General features: G+C 52.2%; 1 long non-coding RNA gene across 1 annotated transcript in view; it reads right to left on the bottom strand.

Annotated features, from left to right (window-relative positions):
- Nucleotides 1–6,624, bottom strand: part of LOC113251999 (uncharacterized) — an 86,530-nt gene that overhangs the window by 51,376 nt on the left and 28,530 nt on the right. The window lies entirely within an intron of this gene.

Genomic DNA, 6,624 nt, shown 5'->3' with positions numbered 1-6,624 from the left:
CGTCCATGCTCAACGGACCTTAACGTGAAGTTTCCTTGGTGGTTATGAATCGGACTGATGATATTTTTATCACTAAACATCAGTAGATAGCCCTTTACTGTAGTTAGAAGATTTTTAATCATCCAAATCAGATGGTACCCGGCTATCCAGGTAGGAATTATCTGGCCTGTGTTGGTGGTCTCTGGGTCTTACATGGGGGCAACAGGCTGGCTGTTGAGCTGGCTGCAAAGTTCTTACTAACGTAACTGTCTCGGTCTCTGTAGGAGTCAGGGCACAGATATCCACTGAATATCTGTGGGGGGGGGGGTCTGCTTGTGTAATCATCCCGGTGCCCTTTAGAGAACATCAGAATGGGGAACACAGGCTTGAATCAGAACTCTTGGGTTCAGTTACAGTTTCTCGTAAGAGCTCGGGGACAATGGACAAGTCCCGTAGCCTTTTCCTTCCCTGTGTCCTCAGTCGTAAAATGGGGGAAAATGATTAAATGAAATGAGACATGTGGAGCAGTGGAAGTTGTACCTGGCATGTAACAAATGTTAGTTATTCTCAACATCCTCATGCAGTGGATGAGGCAACAGGAAGTGACATGCCCGCAGAGCCGGGAGCAGAGGCAGGATTTGAGTCCAGCCCCCGGGAGACATAAAGGTCATGTTAGCCTCACCACAGTGCACCATCTTCTTTAGCACCAAGTGGGCTGTGGTGGCCAAGAGGAACAGGACTATCTAAGGACCACAGAAATGTGAAAATAACCTCTTACCTCTTCCTAGGTCAGAGCATTTAAAATTATATATTAATACTATATATTATATAAATATAAATATATTAATATAAGTATATTACACACACACACACATACACACACACACATATAGTATCAAAATCATGTGAAATTCCTGTCTCCAGGTTGAAGCAGATAGCAAACGACTTGGAACTAGCAAGTAATGGCATCCACACTGAAAGCCACTTGCACCTTCAGTGCTGGCAGCCCAGGTCCCTGGGCTTGGTTTCCAGAACTTTCTAGAGCACTCCCCACATCCTCTCACCAAGGGTCTGCACCCCTCCAGCACATTCCCACATTTGGGTCTGCCCTTGGCCCTCTCCCTTCTTGTCCAGACCTTGCTCACCCTTCAGCCCGCCATTCTGTGAAACCTTCCCTCCTTGGACAGTACCTTCCTTCTCAGACTTTCCCTCCCCCAAACTCCATGCCTTCTGTCTGTTTGCCAGGGCGCAATTGTCTTCCAGCTGTTTGAACACCTCCAGTCATTTCCTGAGCAAGACTGTAAATTCCCTGAGGCAGTTCATTTTGAAACCTCCTAATTCCAACGTTGTTGTCCAGACCTGGGCACAGAGGTACCCTGGATGACCAGGAGACCCTTAAAGTCCCTTTGACTTAAGATCTTATGTTTCCCAGGCTTGACTGACATTTATTCCAAAATAAGCATCACTAATAGTTGATGAGAGTTTAGGGTTCTTGGCTGTGCTGAGTGTGGACAAGTTGTCTCCTCTTTATGGGCCTCAATCCCCCCCCCCCCCCGGCCCCATGAAAGGTGGGCCCTGACTAGGGCCCCTCCTGGTGGTCTGGATGCTTCTGGTGAGTCCACACTTCTTACGAGTCGAGTCTCTGTGCAGCTTGGAGCTCCACTGCGGGCCGTGCATTCCTGCAGCTCCTGTGCGAGTGTGGCCACTTTGCCCACTGTTCTGTAACATTATACAAATGTAATCATATGCCAGGGAACAGGATCCAGAGTCGCAGTTATTTTGGGATATGCAGGAGCCTGTGGGAAAATGCTGGAACATATCTGAGTCACTCAGGCAAATACCTTTCTTTCCGTGTTCCAGCATGTTTTGAGCTTCCAGGCGGCACAGAGCAGCTCCAGCAGGCGCACACGCCCTGTGTGTTGGGCCTGCCCTTCCTGAGTGGCACTCCCTGTTTCCCTGGGGTGCTGCCCCCTCCTCTGAGCTCTGAAAAGTAGTGCGGAGGCCTGAGAGGCAGGGCTGGATGAAGCCCTTGGAGGCCTTCTGGGTGGAAAGAAATTTTGGTGACGCCCCCAGAGGGGATTCAAAATAGAAAGCAGTAGTAAGCCCCAAGTAGGTGTAAGGGTGATCCGAATGTGCCATGTTACATTCTGCTGCTTTCTAAAAACTGGAAATGAAATTCCTCCAGTTGTGTGTGTGTGTGCGCGCGCGGGTGCGTCTTCGGGTGTGTTCTTGCTTTCCCGGGACTCAGGCCACCCGTTGTCCAGCGCCGCCCACTGGGAACCAGTCCCCATGGAGGGCGCCGAACAGGGCGAGTGGGGACCAGGAGCAGAGCACAGGGCGGGGAAAACCAGCAACGCTACCGTCCTGCTTTCAGGGAGAGGGAGGGGAGGCAGCAGGAGGTCCTGGGCACGGGTCCTCCCCAGACAAGGGAGCCCAGGACAAGGGGGCCAGAACTGCAGGTGCACCTGGAAGCCAGCCTAAAGGTGGCGCCAGGAGATACGGAGGGGATTGGAAGAAGCCTCCCAGGTAAGAAAGAAGGGGCCTTTGTCAAGAGCGCTCCTGTTCCTCACCCTGCCTGCTCCAGCCTGAGCTCTGCCCTGATGTCTTTGCTTGCCCATGCAGAGGCTGGGCTCTCCCCACATCCCCCGGCTCTTGCCCCAACAGGAGGAGTCCTACCATCAGTCTCTCCCTGGTTTTCTTCTGCTCTCTCTCTCTCTCTCGGAACAGGGCTCCTCCTCTGCCTTAGCCTGCAAAATCACAAACCAGAAGGAAACCTCTCCTCCTTGCTCCTCAGTTTACCCCCTTTATTATGAATATTGTGAAAGAACCGAAGTCACCACCAGGTCTCCCATGCACTGCTGTCCCAGCTGCACCCCCGCCCAGCACCCAGCACCCTGTGGACGCAGTGCTATGGTCATTGGTGCCACACCTCCCTGTGCTTCTCCTCATCAGAACTGCGGGACTCACCTTCTTCCCCTGCCCACTCCTAAACAGCGAGGTCTCCCACGCTCCCTTCCTCGACCTCCTGCTCTTATCGCTGGGGGATGGTTAGCCTGTGTCAACTTGGCAAGGTGACAGTACCCAGATACTTAATCAAACACTAGTCTACAGGTTGCTGTGGAGGTATTTTGTAGATATGGTTAATGTCTACAGTCCGTTGACTTGACAAAGGAGATTACCCTCGATAATGGGGTGGGCCTCACGCAATCAGTTGAAGGCCTTTAGAGCAACAACTGTTCCTGGAAACGACAAAAATTCTGCCTCAAAACTGTACTATCAGCTCCCACCTGGGTTTCCAACCTGCCTGCCTGACTACAGATTTCACACTTGCCTGTCCTCATTGTCGTGTGAGCCAATTCTTTAAATCGCTTTAAAGCACGTGCGCACGCGTACTCTCTCTCTCTCTCTCTCTCTCTCTCACACACACACACACACACACACACACACACACACACGCTGTGTTTCTCTAGACAACCCTGACTGACATACACTGTGCTCTCTGCTCTCACTGCGTCACTGGCTGCCAGTTTCCACACCGTGGTCACTTCTGGGTCTATGTCACTGACACCTTCCTTCTCCTGAGCACCAGACTTCTCTGCCCAGTTGCCTGCGGGGTTCCCTCAGCACCACCTCTGCTCTGTCACAACACACGCCTTTCTCAGGGTGCAATCTCAGATACTCGCAGAGGTCACCACCAGGAGGAGGAGTGACAGAGCCAACTGTCACGGCAGCCGGGTAGGGCCTGGGGGCAGACGTAGGCTGCTACTCAGCCCCGGCCTGTTGATGCTACGTAGGGACAGGGCTCCAGTGTTGTCAGAGTTTTCCAGTGTTCAAGAAAGTCCAGAAATCTGTTCATGTGAGATCTCTCCCTTTTTAAATATTTTTTAAATGTTTTTAAAACCCAGCCGGCCGGACAAACCCCATCTGTAGGCCAGATTTGGCCTTTGGGCTGCCAGTTAGCAAGTTCCAAGTCCCACTGTGCTGTATACACTTAATTCTGTCCCTAGTCCCTTCTGTGGCTCCCTTTGCTGTGAGTTGAGAGAGTGAGGGCTGTGGCCTGGGTTCCTTTGACCTCACTTGGGGTGAAGCAAGTCCACAGGAGAAGGGGGGGCAGACCAAGGGAACTTGGCCACCTGCTCCCATTCTTTCCATCTTGCTGAAATCCTTTTTCATTCCCCTGCCCATCCACGGCTTTTATCCTGTCACTCAAAGACCACCAACAGCACCTTGGGTCTAGTTCAGAGCTGGCCTGCCTTCAAGGTGCCCCAGCCCCTGGCCCCCCCATTCTAGAGAAGTCAGTGGATGCCTCCAGGCCCCCTGTGTAAACAAAACTCACACTCATCCCAGTCACCCCTGCTCTCTTACTGGCCTGCACTGGTCACCGGCATTTTGAGGGTGGTGGTTGTGAGCCAGCCCTGGTGTCAGACTGAGTTCCAATCCCAGCCTCCTTGCTCAATACCTCTGTGACCTTTGGCAGGCTCTTCACCTTTTCCAGCCTCAGTTTCTCCCTTAGTTAAATGGTGACAGTGCGAGTGTCAGACTGTACTTGGGTAACACATTTCATCTTGAGGACAACAACTCATCGAGACGGTCAGTGCCTGGGAGCACTTTCCACTGTTCTTCCCTCCATACCACCCAATGCCAAGGGGAAAGGGGCCAAGGAACAGGTCCATGGTGTTGGTTCTTCTGCTTTGCAACCTCAAGATGGTATCTGGGCAGAGTCCAGGGGAGGGACAATGGCACCCCATGCCAGTTTCTTCCCTCCCTCTCCATCTCCGTAACCTCCCTGTTCAAGTCTGGATAACATCTTTACAGTGCATTCCAGGCAGGGAAATTACGGTTGCAAGAAATGGGGAACAGAGACACTCCCACACCCCCACCACCATAGGCCGGAAAAAGGACCTCAAACAACAGGGTTTACTGCAAAGATCTCTGAGCCCTAAACCAGGAAACACCCAGGCCAGGCCTCGAGGGTAGCAGGCACTGAAGGAAAGCACAGAGCCAATGGCCCAGGGTCTGCCATTGAACTAAACTGCCAGCAATCCCTGAAGTGCTCTGTTCGCTCCCCACCAATGATTAGGACACTTGAATCAGGACGTGATGCTGTCAGGGGAGCACTCAGGTTGGTAACCACTGGCCATGCCAGAGATGGGCCTTCCAGCAGAATGGCCTCAGCAAAGGGAGACCAGGAAGCAGCATGGCTTCCGGGAGCTGGAACTTAACGACGGGCAAACACGAAGGAATATAGACACCAGGGCTGTGAGAGGCACCCTGGCTGTCAATGCTCCTGGCAGTCACCTAACGTGGCAGTCACCCCTCGGCACCCCTCAACGGTGTGTACATGGTCAGGATTGAGGGGGACAGTCCAACCCCAAAACCGGAACATAGAAAAGATGCCCCTTTATACAGCTCTAAATAAAATGCAAGCAAATTCAATCCTAGGCGCTGGGGTGTTGAGCCGGACATAGTCCATGTGAGGGCCAGCTCCCGACCCTTGGTGTCCGTGCTCAGCCGCACCAAGCCCTACAGGCCTGCCTTCCTGCCAGTCTTTCCCAGATACAGGAAGGGCGGGACAGATTAGACAAGCTTCCAGCAAAAACGACCAGGGTAGGCATCAGTCTTGTGGCACTTCGCAGTGGGCTAGCTCCAGGAATGCGGCCCTCTGTGAGCGACAGATTCTTGAAACTGCTCAGCTTCAAATGAGCAGCGCAGCGTGGCAATAATATGAAGTGTGGAGTTAACTCTCGAGTTCGCAGGCTCTGCTGGAGCTGATTTCTTGGGACGTGGATGTGCTTTTCTCAGCTTCTAGCTGTGTGAGGCAGAGAGTTCTGGAAAGTCCTAGAAGAGTCTTCAGAGATGGTGGCAACTGCATCGGTAGCAGGGACATCATCTAGCTTTAGAAGGCCCTCCTCTCCCCGACTTGCCCTTCAATCCCTCCCCCGGGACACAGCTTCCATAACTCCGAACTTGAACCTACATGGGCTCTCCATGGCCACACGGTTTCTCCTTATATCTGAACCTTTTAGCTTCCTCTCCCACTGCTCACAGATTCATCCTCTACATATCTTCTTCTTTTGTGTTTTTAATGTCAGCCTTATTGAGATATAATTCCCATACCACACAATTCACCCATTTAAAGTATACGACTTAATGTTTTTAGTACATTCACGGAGCGGTACAGCCACCATCACAATCAGCTCTAGAGCCTTTTCATCATCCCAACGAGAAAACCCCTTGCTCATAGTTGCTCCCTGGTTTCCCCTAACCCTCCCCACACCCCAGTCCCTGGCAACCACTAATGCACTTTTCGTCTCTATGGCTTAGCCTGTCCCGGTCATGTCGTCTAATGGGATCACAGAATACGTGGTCTTTGTGACTGGCTCCCTTCACCTGGCGTCTCGTTTTCCAGGCTCACCCCTGTGGAGGCAGGTGCCCGTGCCTTCCTTCTTTCCATTACCGAAAAGCATCCCTTGTGTGGCTAGACCACGGTTTATCTCTCCACTCATCAGTTGTTGGACATGTGGGTCATTTCCACCTCACGCGATGATAAATGGTGCTGCCGTGAACACTCACGTACAAGTTTGTGTGTGGACATATGTTTTTTGTTTCACTCGGCATGTACCTAGGAGTGGAATGCCGGGGTCC

This window comes from Ursus arctos, unplaced genomic scaffold, assembly GCF_023065955.2.
Source record: "Ursus arctos isolate Adak ecotype North America unplaced genomic scaffold, UrsArc2.0 scaffold_7, whole genome shotgun sequence".
In the NCBI taxonomy this organism is placed as follows: Eukaryota; Metazoa; Chordata; class Mammalia; order Carnivora; family Ursidae; genus Ursus; species Ursus arctos.
The sequence above is the reverse complement of the archived record's forward strand: the minus strand, read 5'-3'. Positions and strand labels throughout refer to the sequence as shown.